The sequence below is a fragment of the Nyctibius grandis genome, chromosome 33, assembly GCF_013368605.1.
Source record: "Nyctibius grandis isolate bNycGra1 chromosome 33, bNycGra1.pri, whole genome shotgun sequence".
NCBI classification, from domain to species: domain Eukaryota; kingdom Metazoa; phylum Chordata; class Aves; order Nyctibiiformes; family Nyctibiidae; genus Nyctibius; species Nyctibius grandis.
Window position 1 is genome coordinate 2,391,206 of NC_090690.1, and position 22,158 is coordinate 2,413,363.

Genomic DNA, 22,158 nt, shown 5'->3' on the forward strand with positions numbered 1-22,158 from the left:
TGTTTGAACAGGACATACAGGTATGCTCCTTTATCTGGGGAACTATACCTGTGAAAAATATAGTCCTTGTAAAGTCTCTGAAATATCAGCTTTACTTCTTCGTTACAAAATGAGGACACACGATTCTTCTCTCGTTAAAAGGACACTATTTCTTATGAAGCCTGCACAAGTTGGGACAGTGTCGGTTTGCAGGAAAACAGCCGAGGATTTGAAATTCTAGTAGTTTCTTAAGAACAATTCAACTGCAGCACCAATACCAGTCAGCCTTTCAAGTGTTGAGTAATGCTGGTTGTTTTATCTGACTTCAATGGATATGCAGTCACTGTAAGAATAAGGAGCCAGAATACACATTTCTGCCCTAGTAGGACTTTGAAAACTGCTGGTGGTTTTCAATTATTTATATTTCAGCAGCAGTTATGTTTCCAGATGCAGTAAATATTATTTGGCAGATATCTGGCATATTACCACAATTGTACATTTAATATCCATACACCAAATCTCAGTTTAAAAAAAGTAATGGGACTACTAGCACTAAATCTTCCAGATTCACAGAACTCAAAGTCTTCAGGATGGACTCCACTACTGAGCAAAAGAAAGAAAAGAATCATTCTGTCATAAAGCAACACAGTTTCAAGTTTTATTCCTTTTAAAATTTCAGGCTCAACACAGTTGCTCATGTTAGTATTAAACTACTGTCTTTAAGACTTGTTTTTGTTATGGTTATTTTCAGCTTATGTTGTTTTCTGACAAATATTTGGTCTTCTGCGAACATTAGAAGTTACATAGTTTGCTGCCAAAAAAAAAAAGCAAAGCAAGATTTATTCCTGTTTGTGCCACCAATTTTCTCTACAGCACTCCACAGCACCTGTAAGAAGTATTCATCATTATTAGTGTACTGTAACAGCCTCAAAACTTGTAGTAAATGGGGTGTTTAGGACCAGCATTTGCAAAAGCTGCAGAGGTTTTGCAGAGAGCGATAGACAGGAAACATTGAGCTTCGTCCTCCTTTTCTGCCATCCTGGATGCATGCTGCTGACTTTTACCTTGTTATATTACTCTATATTCAGTCTTGCAGTTCCTACCTCAGTAAGTTTCTACAAATCACATTTTGCTTTCACAACCAGAGCTATATTTAGCAACAGACCCAAGGTTTTTCTTCATCTCATGGTTCAAACGGTTTATTTTTCCTTCCTGTAAATCGTGTCCTGGCTCTGAAGATTTATCAGGCCTGAGTCACCCATAACACACTTAGCACATTGCTGTGCTCTCTGCAAAGACACTCAGGGTAATAGCGGTCCAAGCCCATGCATAGCTTTGGTGATAACTCTTCAAGAAGCAGAATATTAGTGTCTGAGTCTGCACCCACTGGAAAACAATTGCAAAATTACTTCTGACTTCACAAAAATGAATCCTTCGCTAATGTTACTTGTTCAGCACCATTTTCTCTGTTTTTCACCTGTTAATCTCTTGTTGCTGAGGCAGGAAAAACTCACATAATTAGAACTATCATTTTTAGCATTTCTTTTGAGAGCTAGCTCCCAGAGGCACCATTTGCCTCTATCACTATATGTAATTTTTTTTCTGCTCCCCACTGTTCCTTTCAAGGGCTTTTATTTCCCCTGCATCAGACACAGATCAATCTAGTGGCAGCTAATGTCTGGTTATAGGAAAATCTGATATTGAAAGCCTTGAAGTGACTTGTAAAAAACACCCTGTACTTTCTCTTCTGTTGCTTGCCCACCAGCACTCAACCTCCCACTCCAGACAACTACTCCACTCTGGTTTTCCCCTACTGCAAACAGTTTGTTTCAGTTCATACTCTATTTGTTATGTAGCAGCAAGGTAGCATGTGGGTTTGTTCCACTATAGCTGAAGCAGTCAAGTGTGAAATTTTTACACATATAGCACTACCCAGAAGTTTAGTTAAGCTGGGACAGCACTACACACTGGTATACTGCATCTTTACACAGATACTGATCATTTTTGGAGAAAAGCAATAATTTTACTACACTAAATTGAGGTTTTTCGCCCCTAATTGCCTTCCTCTCTGAAGTTTGCTCCAGTGACCTCCCCAGCTCCCCCTCCTGCTCAGTCAGAAACTGCTTCCTTTGCAAAATAAGTAGATAGCTTGTGTGACAAGGTTTTAATTTTAAAAACCTCATTTCTTTGCTGCTTTGTTTGAAAATAGAGTTGCATTTCTATAGCCCCTTCCATCTGTCAAAGGCCATTAGCTAGAAATAACATCATAATTTCTTGCATAGTCCATGAAATGAATTTCTTTTTATGGTTCTTCAGCCTGAATATTTCTATTGTAGTTATGTGAGACAAAGAAAAACCATTTTTAATAATCTCTTTCCTTCATCATTGCAAGGGAAGGCAATTCTGCTACATCCATTCCTTTTGCCTCCCAAACACTCACAGTTTACACAAGCTATAAGAGAATTTTGCAGTCAGGTCTGTCCAGATTTCAGGGCTTTGCTGCAGCTGGAAGAGGACTAGAGACTGGACTCCAAACAGCAAGTCCCATGCAGTTTGTGATTTGAATAATCTACCAGCTCTTTCACAGGGGTATGGACTATACTCCTGTGGTCTTTAGGTCCTAGAAGATTTGCCTCACCTGTCAATACCTCAGGTTCTCAGGAATAAGAAGGTTAGGATGACCAATTCTAGCCATCTTCAAAACTAGATTTCTAGAAAGTGCTGAGCTCCTAAAAGCCTTGAGTTACATTTTTAACCAAGCAGCACATTGAACACATTCTTGTTTCTGCTGATTCCTAAGGAGGTCTCATCTAGACACATCAGAAAACTACTGGGACCCTTAAATATCACTTCATCCCCCAAATATATAGGGTTTTTTTTTTGAAATGGAAATTCCTAAGCCACTGAGAAAGAATTTTAAAGGATTACACCAAACTCTCAGCTGACAGCAAATGTAGGGGTAAAGTCTCTGAAGGAAAATCCTTATTAAGCTATTTAAAAGCTAGAAATCAATAGTACTTCCTGCCTTGGTTTGCTATCTCATTTATTTTGCTGTAATTTTCTTGAGCACTACCAGCCCAGTCGCTTCTAATCAGATCTCCAGACTGAAACACTCCAGGAGTTTAACTTGGAAGCCAAGGTTATCTTAAATCATGTGCACAATTCTGTGGCTGCTTCAGCATTTTTCAATGACTACTCCAGTGACTCGCACCATTTGCTGTACACACAACTGGTTTGTCAAACACCATCTTGCCAGACCTTGTGAAAGTTTTTCCAGCTCCAAGAATCTGTGTGTTATATACTTGAGATACCTCAGACATCAGGTTGTTACATTTGATTACAGCATGCAAGTAAATACATAATGAGGCAGGACATGAAGGTTTTGCTCTGGCTCAACCAGTTCTTTAAGGTGAGAAAGCAGAAAGATCACCCTTGCTGTGCTCTTAGATGTGCTGTCATATATGTTTTTCTCTTTGGTAGCTGAAGCCCCATAGAAGAGGTACAGGATACAGAAGCACTGTCACTGGAAGCTTCCTCAATACATGTTCTCCCCTTGGCTTTTTGCATTAGCTGGGTGGTGGCACTAAGTGTTTTCAGAGAATCTGAACTAGAATATTGTTATTAAGGACTACAGAGCTTTTGAGTAAGACTTAAGACATCAGGATCTGTGTAAGCTAACTACAGTTCTTGCTATTCATATATTTTACAGAAGAATTCTGCCTGCTGGGTGTCTGTATTACATTACCTGTCCTGTCTTCAGTGCTAACAGGTTCTTCCAGAAGAGCAGACATTGCTGAGTCTCTTGCAGAGATCAAGGACTATGCATCTCTTGAAGTTATTTGTGAAGAAGTTACATGCTCTGAGACTCCAGAACACTCAAGGCAGTGTAGTGCCTCCCATTTTGGCAAGGAGAAGAGCTGTATTTGCACAAATAACCCTTGAAAAATGGTCCAATAATGAATTAACCTGGATTTACTCCCAAATACAGCATTTGACCTCACTTTGTAGATAGAAGACAAGATAACTAGACCACTTGACAGCATCCAGATACATAGCACTACTCAAGATAAACATCACAACAGAATTCTTCCTGTTTGCCTCAATAAAATTAATTCATTCCTTACCTGATAAGCTAGGAAACAGTCCTGTCTCAAGACTCAATCCCTTAGAGTGCTGACTGAAGAGTTTCTGTTACTTCACATATCATTAACCTAAGTATGTAAAGCCCTTTCCTAGGGGAAGAAGCTTTTGTTTGCTGAGAAGTAGCAGAAACAGCCAGAAAAGATCAATTTTACACTTCAAGATTTATAAATGAAGAAATCCTTCCTGAAGGCCATGTCAAATAAAGACATCAATTGCAAGTCAGTTGAAGCAAGCCACAAACTAAAAATAGATAAATACACCAATTCACAAAGCAGACTGAGTGTTCAACTGTTACTGCAGGTGCCAAATATGACATACACTTCCATGAGGAAAAAATCAAGACTGCAGTTCCATTTGCTGTTTTGAGCAATACTGCAGCAGCCTATTTTATTTATAACATATATTTTATTGGCTAATGAAAGAGGTCTGGTCCTTCAAGTCTCAAGTGAGAAAAATACCATTGATGCTTGCCTTTTGAACAGTGTGTGCCTCAAGCCAAGTACCTAATTCTACAACCAATGCCCAAGCTAGGCAGATCAGTGTTCAAGCATACAAAACATCTACACCTGACTTCAGCTGAGGTCCTTTGCAGATCCATGAGGGTAAGTGCCCAGACATGGGTAGGTTGTTAGTGTTACTACCTTTTTCTTAGGCTGGAGGCTCATTTGAGAGCCGAGACAAGCACCTACACAAGAACATTTTGCATATGGTGAGTTAAACTGAGAGAAACACCTCATCCATCCTGTGTGTCAGTATGATCAGGAAAACAAACTGATGGATGATCCAGGAATAAAAACCATCATTTATCAGCTTGCCACAAGCCTGAGACTTTTAGTTTTTTCCATAGCTACTAATCTTTCATGACAAGCAGCTTTTGATCAACTGCTTAGACAACAGAAAGCCCTAATTTGCAGTGCCAGCAGTAGAGCTATCTGCTCTGGAGGGCCAACACTTCCAAACACTCCTGGGTGATACCCTTGCCAAGATGGTGATAAAGGAAGGGCTGGCTTGTGAAATCCCCCTAGCTTGCCTTGCTGAAGAGCCACATCCATCAGTTGTGATCACAGCTGAGGCTTTTTACTTTGAACTGGACTGTTAAGCATGTTTAAAGACTGAAATCAATGCAAGTTATCCTGCTAGCACAAATAAAGTGAGTGACTTTTAAGCAAGCTCCCCTAGAACAATAATATGCACGAATAGAGCAGGAGGGAGAATAATTTAGATCCTGTAAACAAAGTACAGTTTACCACCAGATTTTCAAGTGATACCTACTGATCTGACACCATCTCAGCTCACCCTGCCAAGCTGAAGTGCAGAAGAGAATTGTCATTGCAGCAAGTCAATCCTTGAGATCTTGGCATTTCCCCCCCTCTAAAAAGAACTTGAAACAGATTTATGAAACAGGCTCCACTTGCAGGCTGATAGCCCACAGCAGTACAGATGAGTCAAAGCCAACCCCCTTCTCAACAAGCTGCACCATGCACACATGGAAGTCACCATCTCTCAGGCAAAAGGGCAGAAGCTCATTAAAATATGCTAACAAGGTCATTTTACTTCACCTTTAATCTAGGAAGGAAGATGCTTCTGTTTTCTCAGTTTCCCTCAGAGTCAGTCACTCCTGCCTGGGAAAGTATTTGATTGATTATTGTATCTTTCTTCCACCATCTTTTAATTTCTTAATGTTTGATTTCTGTCTTGGTAAAGAGAGGAAAAGCCAAGTTAAAACAGACAGCAAGCATTTCCCCAGTGACCTGTGAAAGAAAGTTTAATTAACACTTGGAAATCCCTCACATATCTCAAAATCACTCAGCACTTGTGGATGAGCTGCTGCTCACAGGGGCCTCAAACACAGGCTTGTGAGCTGATTGTTACAGTTGAAATTAGCATTAAGTGTCTGTTAATAACAGCACCCCAGTCTCCCTTGTAACCAAGGTAGCATTGTCAGCACATTTACTAGGGCTAACATAAAAGCCGAAGTCTCGGGCCAGGAAAGTAAAATAAAGGCAGAAGTCTGAGTCCTGCTGTGAAATCAGAAGTAGCATTGATCAGTTTTGGGGCCTTGAAGAAGCCCATACCCCCAGCATTTGGCAGGATGAGTTATTACTCAAGATCATAAGCCCAAAGCACCATTATCCTCTGTTCTCCTGTTACACAAATCAGAGATGACCATTTGCCAGAACCTGAGCACTGCTGAAGTGGTGGCTGCTGCTTGTTTCCAAGCTTTTCCCTTGATGACAACCCAAAAGGTTATGAATTTCACCAAGCTAAAGATCAGGCTAAACATTTCAAACTAGACTCCAAATTTACACTATAAAAAATAGCCAGAGACACTGGCTCACCCAAACACCCCAAGGCACAAAGGCAGTTCCTTCCTTGCCAGCAAAACCCTCAGGGATGTTTCACAACTAGCTGCCTCCTAAATTGCTGAGCACTGCCTAAAAATCCAGGCTGCTTTAAGGTGTTGTAGCTACTCTCAGGCAACAAACACAGAGAATCACCTTAAAAAAGCTTGAGTGCACTTACCAGTTGTGCAGCATCCCCCAAAACACCCAGAGCTCCCAAGACCACAGAAACAAGTGAGCTCCTACACATGCAGGGGGATTAAATACCCTGAGAGCAAGGTGTGGCTGAGCAAGATTGGCCGGGAGGGCACTGGGGAGGTAGGGCTGGGCAAGGGTAAACGCAGGTGGTAACATAGGATGGGCTAGAAGTGTCTGTGCTGACACTGGGTTAGGGCTGAGTACCCACTGCTAAACATTGGTACTTCATTTGAAGATGGGATTGCAGTTTTTATACTGAAAGGATTATCAAAAGTAAACCATAAAGAATATCAAGCACTTTGTATGAACAATTTTTAATTGCTTTAAAATACAAACGTCCTTGATACCCCTTAGTTAGAGTCAAAATTTAAATTATGATCCCAGAGCAGGTTTTTTTTCAATGTCAGAAGTCCATTTATGATCTGAACCTCCTCAGAAGGGAGCTTTGTTCTCCATCTCTAATCACCTTTCTTTAAGCTTGCATGGCTCAGTCAAAACACATTGTATTTTAAGCCAGACCAAACAAGAGAGGGGATAGAAAAAGCTACATTCAGGAAGTGGCAGCCATACAAATAAATAAACAGAGGAGGCTGCAGCTGACTTTCTGTTTTGTTTCTTTTTGATTAGCTTAGAAAACAAAATAAATGCAGTATGTACAAAGCAATATAGGCTTTGTAAATCTCCTTTCATTCCAATGGTGTAGTAAAGTGTGTCACGTTTTCCTTTATTATATTGCTTCCTCATGGACTTAAAACTTGGATACAATAAACGAATCCACTCAGAACTGAAAGCTGAGTCTTGGCAGACAGGAAAGATTTTATAGTTTGATATTAAAATAAAGGATTTTGGCTTGCTGCGTAAAGGGCGGTGCGGACAGAACAGCAGTGAAGTGTCTTTACCCTGATTTGCATTTCCACAATCTTGAAATGAAATGTTTTCAAAGATGAATTTCCAGATGATTAATATAGTTAATTCATCATGGGATTGATATCCAAGACTTCTCCTTAGAATTAGGAAGAATCTGAGTCTTTAAAGACACTGGAATTCAACTGAAAGTCATCTGGAATAATAAATTAAGTGCAAGGAGCACTTGAGGCTTCCTGGCAAACTCACATTACTGCTCGGGGGGTGGCTGATCTGTCCTTACTCTGACCAAATAGCACATTAAAAGCCCACCAAGGACTAAATTTGGGCTTTTTGTCTCGAACAGCTGAGAAAGTGTATCTGCATACGCAGCCCTCAACTCTCTGCATCCCTTCTGCTTTTCATGTCCTGTTCATGTCTCTTTTTCATCTCCAGAAAAAGGTTACAAGCCTCATCCCCCTTGTCAGTGATAATTTTGCTATGGCCCTGGATTGTCAGGGATAAATGCATTTCTTAGAAAGTCCCTAGGCTCTCGTTCCAGCTTTCCAGCTGAATTTGTGTGGGTTGAAATCAGATTATTCTAATTTCTGGTCTTTCTCCATCTGTGACTTGCAGATTTGTCCATCATAAAAATGGCAGTGGGGTGATGAATGGTATTAATAGAAGCAAATGATTTTACAAGCTTCAAAAAGTGCCATAAATCTAATGCTTAGAGCTAAATTTTCATAGCAGAGTGCAGTTACAGCTGGGAAAGCGACTGTAAAAATGAACGTTTTTTCCTCAATAGGTTTGCTCATGGAGGATGAAATTAATACCTCCAGACCAGTGTCTCTCAACAGAGAGCCTGAGTGAGGTTTTGTAACATGCAGTCCTTAAATTGAAGCCAGGTTCCTGAACACCCCCTGTTTGATGGCCCCTGTTGCTACTGGGCTCATGTTGTGGTCGCTCCTCTGCAAACACAGACCAGCCTCTGGCCAAACTCATCACCTGCGAACACAGACCCACGAACAAGCTCCTGATGGTGACTTCTCGCTGCGTGCCAGTGCCAGTCCACATGGGTTTTCTTACCCTCTGGTGCCTTGTGCTAAAAGACAAGCAATTTACTTCTCTTTTATGGTATGATCCCCCAAACTGCCATCAGGAAAAGTCCCACCACAGGCAGCTGCAGTCCCTGAACACGATCTGAGATGCTGTCAGACTCAGAGAAAGGGCTGCATGGAAATGAAGTGGCAGCGTGGGTCAGCACACAGGTCACCATAACACAGCACAGAGATTATTCTGCAGATGCTTTAGCAAGAAATAACAGCTTGAATTTTTGTCTCCTGAACAGGAGCGAGACTTTGCTGTCTAACCCTTGATGCTCCCACTTACAACTCAATTTTCATAACGTCTTGTGTGTACCAAAATACTCCCAACTGCATTTTATTTGTCTCCTGAATTCAACACATCAGACAAGTCAAGAGCTGCGAAATAAATTGCTGAAACATCCTTGCAGCTTGAAAGCTGTAGCATTTTCACCTTCAACTTCATCTCATGAAGACAATAAATACTTTCTTATTCCCATCAAGCCTCTGTTGAAAAGCAACGCTGATGCTCCATTAATCACTCGTGTGATGGTTAGTCATTGGGAAAGCTAACATTTCCCTCTCTGTTATAATCACTGAAACATCAGGGGACAAATGGCTAATTGGGAGGTTTTTACCAAAGAGTAGAAACCACTAAGTGGCTAGCTGTCAATTAGAACTCTAATTCCATCTGAAAGTGATGTTGTTAACAAAGCTGATCTTGAATAGCAAAGAATTTGAACTAACAAATTAAGAAATATAAATTCAGTAAAGGACTGACTGGGTGAGGAGCCCGGTTTGGAAATCACACCCTCCCACAGCCTGGCTACGGCTCCCAGCAATTTAACATCGCTGATGGGATTTTTCCCAGCTGCTGGCCCCAAAATGCTTTACAAATATGATGGAGTGCTTGCAAACAGCACAGCTGATGCCCAAGAAGAGGATCTGCATTCCCCAAGGTCGGATAATAAGCAGACAATGTCCCAGCACCAGGAGCAGTTGCCAAGCACTGTTAGGACTTTTCGTTACTTCAGGACGGGTGCTGGATTACTCCAGCTACCCACGTTGAGTAAGTGATGTCCTTCTGCTCTTGCATGCCCAGCAGAACGTGCACGGCCATGCAGGGCTCCTGGGAAGGTGAAGGGTGAGGGCTTCAGCACACACTTTCCCTTCGGTCAAGACTGAGGGGGTCTGCCTGGAATTTTTGGTTTGTTTTGTTGAAAATGCCACCTTTGAGGTCAGGTCACCTTGAAGATGTTTACTCTTTGCCCCATATTTTGGTTATCCTGTGACTGAGCAGGTGTCTATCAGCCATGGGTCTAGTGGGGACCCAGCTTTGTACAACACCGGTTTGGGATTTGACACATTTGGAAATAAAACCCCCGAGATGCCGTTGACTCCACGCAGGAGCTTTCCCTGCTCTGCCGCATGCTGACATTTCCTACGCTTCACATTTTCAGCACAGCGGTTTTTGTCACTCTGCTTCAAAAGAGCCCATATTCCAGTGGCACTGAATGCAGATGGTTTGTGAAGCTTTGTGATCATAAGAGCACAGAAAACAGCACAGAAAACCCCACTGTCGACTGATGTAGCAACAGGGGACAGGTGGGAAACCTGCGTTGCCTTCGGGAACATCCCGCTCGGTGTCACCTGCTCCCAGTTGCAGGGAACCGTGGCTCCACCGTGATCTGCTTGTTTTCTGACTTTACAAAAAAAAAAAAAAGCCAGAAAAGGTGCAGTTTGACCTTCAAGATCTTACTGTGGTTGGGACCGAGGTAAACAGCCGCTTTGATTGAACGTCAGTCTTTGCCATTAGATTTTCTGAGCGAGGTACGCATGGACTAAGCAATTCTTCTCTATCGAGTTCAAGGTGCCTCTGACCCAGGCTTCTCTCTTAGAAAATCAGAGATAGTTTTGCACATAAAGGAAATCAAGGAACACAAAGCCTGACACAAACACTTTCTGATCTCTTTATTTCTATACCAGTTGGAAGCCATTGCCTGTAGAAAACAGCCTGGTAAGAGGCTCCCTTCTGTGGGAAGCCTAAAGCACAAAGCTGCACATGAACGCCTCTCCTACCTTTTCTCTTTTTTTCATATGTGATCTGGAAAAAATAGATGCAGGCTCCAAAGCACAGATCACATTTTTCATTATAGGTATGAACTCACTGCGCTTATACTCCCTTTCTGTTCCTGACAGTAATCCCTGCATTTTCAACAACCAGAGCCCAAATTAGCTTATATATTTTGCAAACACATTTATTTTTTCGTGCTTTATATGCTCCCCATGCTGACGACCGAATCCAACTTGCATTAATATTTATGAAAAATCTCTTACTGATCTCAGAAGTACCTGGACCAAGCACAGAGTTTGTTGACAAGAGGTTTGCATTTTTGTATTATCCTTTGCAAATATGTGACCTAAATAATATAAAGTGTATTATAGCGTTTACGCCACATAGTACACCAATAGAAATACAGGATTCCTGGGTGCAACTGCATGTACGTGAGCCTATATAATGAAAAGAAATATTAAAATGTGAACTTCAATTCTGGCGATTAACAGTTAGTACCAAATAAAAATTTAGATTACTAAAGGATATAGAGTCTGATGTGTAAGGTTGATAGTTAATTTAACTTGGCAAATAGCTGTGTGAGAACTGGAACTGGTATTTGCAAACAGTCTTTTACCTTGATTTTTTTTTTACAGCCTTACTAGGCATGAGTCTATGAAGCAAAATTTTGAAACAGAAAAGTCATTTAGGAGCAAATTTAATGCTTTATTTTGAAGAGGTTTTACAATAATAAAAAAGAAAACACACTTTGAACAGAAAATTTGGAACATTTACTCAGATTCCCTTATTTTTATCTACTTGGATTTTCAGAGAAGCTGAGGTTTCTGGCACTAAGCAGCTCTCCAGAATAACTAGTGAATATGGAGATGATGTCTGAGAAGAAAACATCCCATAAAAACCCCTGCGTGATTTTTTTTAAGAGCATGTTTTAAGCAGGAAATGTGAGGTTTCAGTCAAACTAGACTATTTCAAAAGCCAGTGGATGAAACCAGCCACAGCAAATGGCTCTGGGCGCCGCGCTGCACCCACTGCAGCGCTTGGGAGTGGCAGGAAAATCTCCCCCGTGAAAATTTCCTTCAAGCCATGAAAGACAGGAGCGGGCAGCTGTGTTCGCAGGTCACCCCAGCAGCTGAGGGTCGTATCGCTGCATGGCACCCGCTCACACCCAGCAAAGGGGGGACCCGCTGCCGATTCCCTGCCGGGGCGCTCGGTGGTGATCCCCAAATCCAGCCGCCTCGGGCACGTGGTTTCTGCCTCCCGTGGAAGCGCGTGTGGGAGCAGGCTCAAGCGCCTGATCAATATTCTTAGTCATAGCTGGGTTATTTAATTATCTGGGAATGGGCTTGTTTCAAACCAGATTTTTCAACTCAGGCTATTAAAAAGCTTTTCCTATAAATATCCCTGCTGTACATCGAGACCCAGGGGAGGGTCTCTTCGCTCTCATAATCTAATTTGTGGGAGTGGGAGTTCAGCAAAGAAATGCATCTGAGCAGGAAGCTTTTCAGCCTGAAAGCCACCTTGAACCCCCCCCGCGCTCCAAAGCCTCCATTTAGCCCCTGCTGCAGAGGAGGTGCCTCCTTTTCCAGCCGCCTCCGGGCCGGGCGCCTCCGGTGAGCCATGAGAGCCGTGATCCATCTCCCCTCGGGAACGTGGCCCCCGGTGCAGGGTTGCCTGGAAGGCTGTCAGGAGCCACTCTGGCTAATTGCAATCCTGGCTTAAAAGCATCAAGGGTGCAAAGCAACAGCAGCCTAATGCAGGACCAAAGGTTAATGCACAATTACACGAAAGCATTTAATCTTACAGAAAAGGAAAGGTGCATTTATTTATTTATTTGCTTGGTTTTGTCTCTTTAAAAGGAAAAATCTGCTCCACAATCAAGTAACAGCACATTAAAAAGGAAACACCCCCTTTCTCCCCAGCTCCTGTGGTCCCTGGCACACGCCTGGGCTCTTTCTGCAGTGTCCGTGGTGGTGATGGCCCTGTGTCCCATCGCAGGGCACGCTGGCACAGCCCCGCGCAGACACTGCCTCACCGGGCTCTGCCCTGGCTGAGGGGTCCCTGTGGAGCCCAGGGCTCTCGTCACGCTCTGTCTCTGGCCAGCATATAAAAAAAAAAAGCAAACAGCGATCAGCCACCAGGCTACAGCACAGAGGAGCTGAACTACTTTGATTAATGAGAGCCGAGGCACATCCAAGCCCCGCTTTCTCACCGAGTGATGCGCAATAAAGAAACTCCCTGCCAACGACATGTCGGGGCAGGAGGGGGAATGAGGATAATACATCAGCCCAGCAGCAACGCCCGGAGAGGGCAGCACGCCTGAAGAGCAGGCGAGACCTTTACTAACAGAAAGGTTTTCCCATGCAGGAGGCTTTTGCTTTCGTGACAGCCCACGCCAGGAAGGCGGCGGGGAGCGGAGGGAAGGTCGTTCCTGGGTGAGGTCTGGTGGATGATGGACCATGCTGGCTGAGCCATCGGCTCTTTTGGGGACCTGCCACCAGGCTGGGCAGTGACAGCTGAGCTGCAGCTCCTAAGTAGCAGCTTGGCTGCTGCTCTCCTTGAGGAGCTTATGGATGCAGAGCCTGATCCAAACCTTAAAACTCACCGAGACTGGCAGCTCACAGAAGTTGGCCCATGTGGGCTTGATCTTCCCCTGACATAAAACTGGGAAGTCTGTGGAACCATAATAGATTTGCAAACCAAAGCTCATTTGCACCAGATAAGCATCTGCTCCCTCCAGCAGATCTGCCTTCAGAGGAACCGGGCAAATTTATGCTTTCAGGGCATCTGACCCTAAACACATAGGGGGTTCCGAGGTGACAGTCATTCCCCAGTATCAGGGCACTGCTCTATCTCCTGCAGTCATCTTAAAACCTTACCTGCTGTGCCCATCTGCTCCAGACATCAAGATCAATATTGTCAGTGAATAGCATTGAGATTTGCACACAAAACCGTGCAGTCAATCAAAAAGTTTGTAGAATTGGATTTCCCCCACCCCTTGGCTGTTCTGTGCCCAGAGGGTGTTAGCAGTGGCTAAAAGCACTGACCTCTCACTCCTGCACAGCTGTTGCTATAATGTGAATAGTCTTATTCACCTCCCAAAGGGCCAGAGAGCCGTGTCGCATCAAGGGGCTGCCTCAGCAGCGCTGGGCAGGGGAGATCCAGGAGTCAGAGGTGGGAAGAACGGCTTTCTCAGACCCTCTGGTTATCAATTATTTAGTAAAAGATGAGGCCCCAGCAGTACAGCCGGGACAAATCTTGTCTGATAAAAAAAGCCACAAACTTTGAAGAAAGGAAAACTCCACGTGGTGCTCAGCACCGGGTGGAAGAGGAGATGCAGATGGTCCAATGCAAGCTGGGCTGCAAGAGGGAGACAGAAACGCTCTGCTGCCTTGAATTCATCTTGTGCCTGTTTCATCCTCTCCCCAAACTTACCAGTCATTGATTCGTGCCCCTGTGCACTTACAGACAAAGTTTATCTGAGCCGGTGCCAGCCCTGGAGCCTTCCCACAGCCGGGTGTTTCGTTGCCCTCAGCATGCTGCGGATGACTAAGGCGTTTCTGATTAATGGGAGAGGTAGAGTCTGCTCAAGAAAGCAATAAAACACTGAGCCAGGAAAGCAAGTTTTGGCCTGACACATGCTGTAATATTTCAAGTGGTGATAATCTACAGGAATGAGATATACTGCAAACCTGTGATGGGTTATGTAGGGAACTCATTAGAAAAGCAAGTGGGATTCAGCACCTTCCAGGGCATCTGGGGTCCAACACTGTCTAATGCGTTTCTCCTCCTGGTAACTCTCTAAGGAGAGAATTACTGTTACCCACATTTTACAGGCAGAGAATTTAGTTTATCCAAAAGAACGTGCCCAGCAGAATAGAGAATGAAACCTCAGTCTTCTTAACCAGAGCTTGGTGTCCCAGAGACTGAGCCATCCATCTTCTGACAGGTGCCTGCAGAGAAAGCAGAAGGTGAGTAAGCTGTGAGCAAACTTTACATCTTTTCCTGCATCTGCCTTGACCTTCCACATCCAAAACACGAGCAGCGCTTCACAGGGCTTGTGGGAAGATGCCTTCCCATACACGAGGTCTGATACATCAGCTGCATCTCCTGGTGAGCAGGGTGAGTGGGACAGGCACCGAGACTGAGGGTCTGCAGGATGGGGCGCAACGGTCCCGATTCCCCATTTTGTGACTGGTGTAACAGAGGTAAAACAGAGCTGCCTTCAGGCAAAACAGAATCACTTAGTGGCTCAGAGACCACTGGGTCTGATCCTCATCTACACTAATGTCATTTTACACCGACCGTTGTGTCTGACTGCTTTAAATTCCAGAAATAAGAAAAATCCAATAGATACTGTTCGTACCTACATAGCTCATCCTGTCTTTTCCCCATATCTGAAATGAATATCACCCAGCTAAAAGCCAGAGGTTGAATTCCCCTTGAAGATCTTGGCAGGTACCGTGCTTGCCATTAGCGAAACATCGCTTTTACCAAGAGATTTCTCATCAAGACCCTCCCTGCAACGCCGCATCGATCGCCGAGCAGGCGGAGGGGCCGGGGAGCACCTGCGCTCCTCAGCTCGGTCCCCACGGCCACGGAGCCTTTATTAGGATGTATGGGAGAGGCTGTTGGAAAGTGATGTCCGGGAGCCAGGCAGGCCCTTGGCTGATCGCACTGGGCATCAATAAAGCTGTTTCAGCAGCACAGCTGCCATGTCCCCGGCTGGTGACCGCCGAGCAGTGAGGCTGTTCCTGGGGGGGGAAAGGGGGGATCAGCTGGGCTCTTTTCTGCTGTCAGTGGGTCATTTCTATGAGGGCACGAGGCTCGGGGCATGTAGGGCAGCATTTCCCAATGGGCAGTCACTGAAACAAAGGAGGCTCCTGCAGTTTCATCTGAAAGAAGGAACTGAGCCAGTTTGCTTTAAAGAAAAAAGAAAAAAAAAAAGACACATTTTTGTGGATAGTCTTGTTCTCGAGGTGCAAAAGAGAACCGCAGAGCCATTACGCCCACACAGAAACACGCAAGCCCCCACCATCCGCCGACGGGAACAAACTGCCCACCACCTACCGCAGAATGACTGTGATTTCATTTGTCTTTAAATTTAGGCTCTCGATTTGAAACAACTCAGCGAGAGACGACTGCTGGAAGGAAAGAACTTGGGCTTTTCTAAAATGCAGGACTCTTTAGCAGCCACCAAAGGCACCCACCCCATCTTAACAGCCACCTTAGACCAGACCCAGATAAAAAACATGATGCTGGACGTTGCTTTTAACCTCCCGGCTCCCCTCTGAGCCCACGGGGCACCCAGCACTGCTCCTTGTCTGAAAAAAAAAAAAAATGAATCAACGAGGAAGAACAGGGTGACTCTGTCATCTATATATAGCCCATAAGTGGTGCCAAGCCAAATGTAGGTTACTATAACATGTGAATCATCCTGCTTTGAAGAGCAAGGATGAAAATAAGGGATGTGAGAAGGGGGAGGGGGTAGAAGTGGTTATAAAATCCTGCCTTGATTGACTACAAGTTGTCGTTTGCCAACAGCCTCTAGACAGGCGTATGTAGCCTGTGATGCGCCTGTTCCCACTGTGTTGGAGAGGATCTGCCTGTAATTCCCCAGCAATGTGCCAGCACAGTGCTGTGAACATGCCAGCACTGACAAAAGAAATCAGCACAGCTTACCTGGTTGAGTATCTACGGCTGGTTCCCCGTAAAACAGATGGAAGTGTTTCCTAATGGGCAGGGCTCAGGACTTGTAAAGCTCGTTTCTTTCCTAATTCTCATTCTTCTCTTAGCTCGAGCTTTCTATCTATGGAAAGGGCTTAAAGACAGTGACCACCCTTTTAAATCTCTTTGATACTGAGTAATGAAAAATGCAATAGAAGGAGGTAAGTACCACGAGTGTTTAGTGACAGTGGGTACCAGCAAGATACCAACTGCTGTACCAAGTGGGTACCAACTAGGAAACAGACCCAGAATTTATGAGCAATTTGGTATCCCAGTTAAACACACCCCGCTGCAGAGGGGCAGCAGCCGCTGGGGACCTCGTGCATGTCTCACCGCCACGATGCGATGCATTAGCAAGTCCATTCTCTTCTGGATGTTTTGTGACCCATGTGCAGCTGAGGTGATGCAGTGGGTTACTGTGACTGTTCCTGGGAGTTTGGGGCTAGCAAGCCCTGCTCTTGGTGCTTTTTTAATTGGCACAGTCAGTAACACAGAAATGTGTGTGCTTTCTCCCCGCTGCTCCAAGTGTGATGTTTCTCATACTTAGCGACAGCATAAAGGTCCCCTGAGCTCTGAGCATCACTATAAAGGTAGGAGAGAAAGACAGCATACAGGGTTAGCAAAAATAGTGGTGATGAACAGAGAGGAGAGTTTCTTACAAGGAGGCAGGAGGGAAGGGAAGACATTTTAGTGCAATATAATACAGAAGCAGAAGAAAAGACAAAGGTCACTGCATGAGCAAGGAACATCCCCTGCCAGGAGCATCACTGAGTTTTCAGAGAGGTAGAAAAGAAAGGTCTGCCCCTTTCCTGAAAGAAAATATGCACCAAAAAGAAACTGAGAGGCAGAAACTGGGACACAAGCTTCCCCTTCAGTAACATCTCATATGCAGAGGAGAACGGGTAGAGCAGAGCGTCGCTAACGTGCAGGGGCCACAGTTTCCCATGCTCCAACCTTTAGGGATCAATCACCCACTCTAATGCTCAAGGTAATTCTGTTCCTGCTTACATCAAGGAAGGTGTGCCATTAATGTTGCCAGGTCCAAGGGCTTAATCAGCATTTGCTCTCCAAAACTGAAGTCATCTATTGCAGCTGGTGCTAAATCTGAACTATTATTAATCCCAGCTTAAGCTTTGGTCTGTAGGGTCATTGCAGAAGGGGACTGTAAAATGCTAATGGTCAGGAACCATCAATAGAAAGGCAAAAGGTCTGAGGAGTCTGATTCAGCCACCAGAAAAAAAGACCTTTATTGTTATTTGTATCGCCTGCTTTTCCTGGACTACTTTAGCCTTTAATTATTTGTCTCACACATTAATTTCCATACCTATTAATAGCAGCTCACCAATCCAGCCTGCTCTTCCTCTGTGTTTGGAAGGCTCTGCACATCGTAGTGCCTTTTCCCTAGTGAGGTTGTCTGAGGAAGGGAGGAAGAAATGCAATGTTGGGGTCTGCAATGCAATAGCACAGTCATAAAAGCTCTTTCGGGCACATTGTGTGCGTGAGGGACCAGCGCTTGGTACCTGCTTTTTAATTAAAAAAAAAAAATCTTCAGCCCTATTTGTGTAGTCCTTCCATAAATAAATAGGAAGCCTTGCTTGCTAGCATACAGTCCCTTGAGCAAGGGTACAAATGATTAGCACCTGAGTTTCTTTTTTCTAAAATTATGTGAAATTAAAGTTCTGAAGAATTCAATACGATAAAAAAAGCCCATTCCTCATAATACCCTCATAAAGCTCTATGCCCATTTTTCTTTTGGAAAAATCATTAGCCCTAATCATTAGGCAGCAAAATTTAATGTAATGAAATGTTTGCCATAGAAGGCAAATAGTCTGGCATACAGATGGTGAATATTCATGGAAAGCTGCTAGCCATGAAATATTTGGTGGAAAATATACAGTGAGCATTAATAAATTTATATCCAAGGGACACAAATCAAGGCAAGTAATAAGTATTTTTCCAGCCTAGCTGGAAGTATTTCATGGTACAGACACACAGATCTTTCTCTCAATGTCTTGTTACCAAAGAAGAATTATTCTGATCTATAAATACCTGGTGATACCCGGCCAGCGAGGGCGGCAGGGCTGCAAAGGTGCTGCGATACAGTCGCTCTGAGGAGCTGTAACATCCCCGTGCACTGGCAAATCATGGTTCCAGTCTAACGACTGCTGTAATGAATCGTGGCTGGTGCCACATCAGAGACTCCCAGCCCCAAGAGCATCCCCATCTGCCACCGGAGCCGCAGGGAAGGCTCCTCTCCCTTGATCCTGCCACAGATCGAAGCCTCAGGGGAGGCTCTGAGAGAAAGAGGCACAACCAGCACTGCCAGAAGAGCCTGAACCCATGAGTGCTCCCAATCACACAACCTCATTTTACTAGTTCCCTCCTCACAGCTGTTAGTTACTACCTCCTCCCTGACCTTTCATACCCTCTACAGAACACCTCTTTATCTTTATTTTTATTATTCTGGCTCTGATCATCTTTGTTGCTGAATTTCATGGCACAAAAAAAGGTAAAACTTTCAGCCATATCAGCCTAATGACCCTGTCAGGTAGATGGAGCATCCCTCGTTTGTCAGGATGGGAATAAAATTAGGCCACACATTCCCCAGTCCCCACAGGCTTCTAAAGAGCAAGGCTTTTCTGTAGATAAAATGCATAAAATAACTGCATAGTAGCTCAGATGTCTGGTCCTCAGAGCTTAAAAATGCATGTCTTAAAAAAAAAAAATCTATTTTTGTATCTGCCTTTCAGAACATGTTCTTTGCATTACATATAAATGCTATCCATTAACATTAATTACACTTCAAGCCCGTTATCACTTAGACAGCCATTATCATGCAGAACATCCTCCACACCTTCCTCCTCACCATCTTCTGATTCACATGTGTCTTTAAGATGTGCAGCAGCACCACTCAGCTGTTCAGCTCAGGAGTTTTCCACACTTTCTAAAGGATAAAATGTATAAAATCCCCTCCCGTAACCAGGAATTTCAGAATACACACCCCAGACACACACACCTCTGCACGCAGTTGCCTTTCCTCTGAAATCAGCATTTCCCTGTAACTTCCATGTTCACAAACGGCACATCAAGGATTTCCCAGTTTCTGTCTAGTTTTCTGAAGGTGGAACATAAAAAAAGCCTCGAAAGCAGTCTGGTGGAGAGCACCCTGATGAAAGCAGCACTTGGGCATGTTTAATTCATGAAGCAGTAGCTGAAATTTTTGGAAGGAGAAGCTCCAGCACAGCCTTGCTGTAAGCCTTGCTGACTCACGTGAGTCTGGCTTAAGAGCATTTCAGTCTCACACCTGCAGAGACACGAAGGGACGAGGGAGGGGAGTGACCCCTATGTCCATCCATAGTGACAGCGATGCTCAAAGATATAGAAAGGAATCAAGTGGGTTTCTTGCTGTTGGGGGTGTCCCTTGAGTTGTCCCTTGGTAAAAAGTCCTTCTTTTTTTTTCTACTGCCCCTCTACAGATAAAACCTAGTTATTTTTGACGTTGAATATAAATTGCCTTAAAATGGCCTGATACAAAGAGGTGTCTTCAGGTAGGGGGAGTAGGGAACTCAAGTCCTCCCAGAAGGCAAGCTCCTCTGACGTGTCACACGTGGGGAAATAAAAATCAGATCTCTCAGCTAAACCTGTTGGGCAAAGCCTCAGGTCAAGCCTGGAGCCTGAAGCTAATCCATCCTGCCAACTACTGCAGCATGCCATCCCCCCCGAATGCATTTCTGCTTCATGAACTTCTCTGGTTCTTGGTTTTATGCAGAACGATCCTTTGGCCAGCACACTTTAATCCTGCTTTCCAACCAGCCATGCTAAGTGCCCAATTTGCTCCAAAATCACCCAGCCTGAACAAAAGGCCATAAACCCTTCCAGACTGCTCCACTGGGGGAGCACAATTACCTGTCGCGAATGGAAATGACTCTGTGAGAGAAAATTGCTCTGGAAAGGGAACTATGTTGGGAGAGTCTAATGAAGGTGTAGAAAATAGAAATGAGCCCCCAGCTTCTGAAGAACAAGAGGGAACAAGCAAAGCCCAAGGACAAGCAGGGTGAACAACAAGATCCCAATCCAGTGTTCAGGCCACGGATATTGGCTTACTGGTTGGACTTGGTCAAGTCACTTATCCCCTGTGACTTTTGTGTGAGCTTTTGGAGGGGCAGCTAAGGGAAATGTCCCAGCTGCAAAATGCATCTCTAATCCCACTGGCTTGTAAGGCCAGTACTAGCAACTGTGCCATTTAAACACCCTGAAGTACAGATCAAAAAAAATTAACACGGAATTCAGAGAGAGAAATGTGCCGCTCTGCAGTGTGATAAAAGGAAGGAGAAAGCAAGGCAGTTCTTTTAAAAACTTCCCCAGACCACGGTATACTGTCAGGTCACCCCTGTTTGGCTTAAGGGACTGGCAGGCTCCCACACACCACAGGAGTGCAGTGGTTTGCCGTGTAAAACAGAGGCTCCAGGTGCGGGATGCGATGGTAAAGCTGGCCCTGGCTCCTGTGGAACGAGAGCTCGCCCAGCACGGGGGGCTTTTACCAACCCCCCTTCATTTGGCACTGCTGATCTCACACACGTTATTTATTTAGAAAGAAAAAATTTGAAAGCACGTAAGATTTTTCCTTGACCTCTGGAACCTATTGATTGCTGCTCTGTGAAAGAAATAAGGCTCCGTTTATGCTTACAGAATATCCCTCTGCTACTGCAGAGCAGCATGTGAAGGTTATATCGAGCCTCTCCACACCTGGAGTTATCACCCATAGCTGCTCCAGATGAACCTGCCTCCATTCCTGTTCACGTTGCTTTCCAAGCATCTTCATCCTAATTAAAAGACATTTTTCACTAGTACACAAGGATGCTAAAAACTACAAATGAAGCGAAGATCTGGCATGTCGAACGTTTCCTTTCCATGTTTGAAGGAGGTAATGCAGTTCCTGGGGGTGAAAAATAACAATCTGAAAAGCATCCAACCCTTTCTGCAGAAGGGGAAAAAAAAAAAGCGGATCTTGGCATTCATATTTTAACACTAAGAGTGGCTGTTCTCAGCCCGTGTCAATAAACACGGGGTCTCTCAGCAGGATTCCCCGTCGAAGGCAGCCCTGGGTATCTCAGAGGGCAGGTCCCGACACCCACAGCCCCGCTCCCCGGGCAGCATCGCAGGGACCCCGCTGGAGCTGCACCGGGGGGCAGAGGCAGTGTTGAACGTGGTGCCAGCCACCACCTTTTTCTCTTTTATTAATGGCAAAAGGTGTGGGATTGAGGAAAGCAGCAAGAACTGTCAGGAAAGAGGATGGGGATTCCTCCAGATGATAAATAAATATTATGAATCTATTTCTATAAACAGGATTCAGTGCAAAAAAGTTGTGCAAGCGTGTTGGTCGCAAACTGGGAACTGAAGGCAGCAGACACACACTTTGGGTGTGAAACCAATCAACCTGACCAATGCAAAATGCTAATAAGGCTTATTTGGGAAAGGCAAAATGCTTTGGCATTAATCCCAGAGTTATTTCTCCTTGTGACCAGCCCATACGAGGACAAAGCATCAGAGAAGCCAGACAACTGATGAGAATCATCAGCTTTTCATTAGAGCCTTTCATCTCGACAGAAAATTTCATATTGCAGTTTTTGATTTAATGACCTGTTCAAACAATCAGCTGAAACAATTAAAATCAGGGACTAGAAGGGGTGTCTCTGGTTTATGATGGAAATGCTCTAAAGACTCGATCCAACAAATTCATTCATCCCCCTCTTACAAAAGTTTCCAAAAC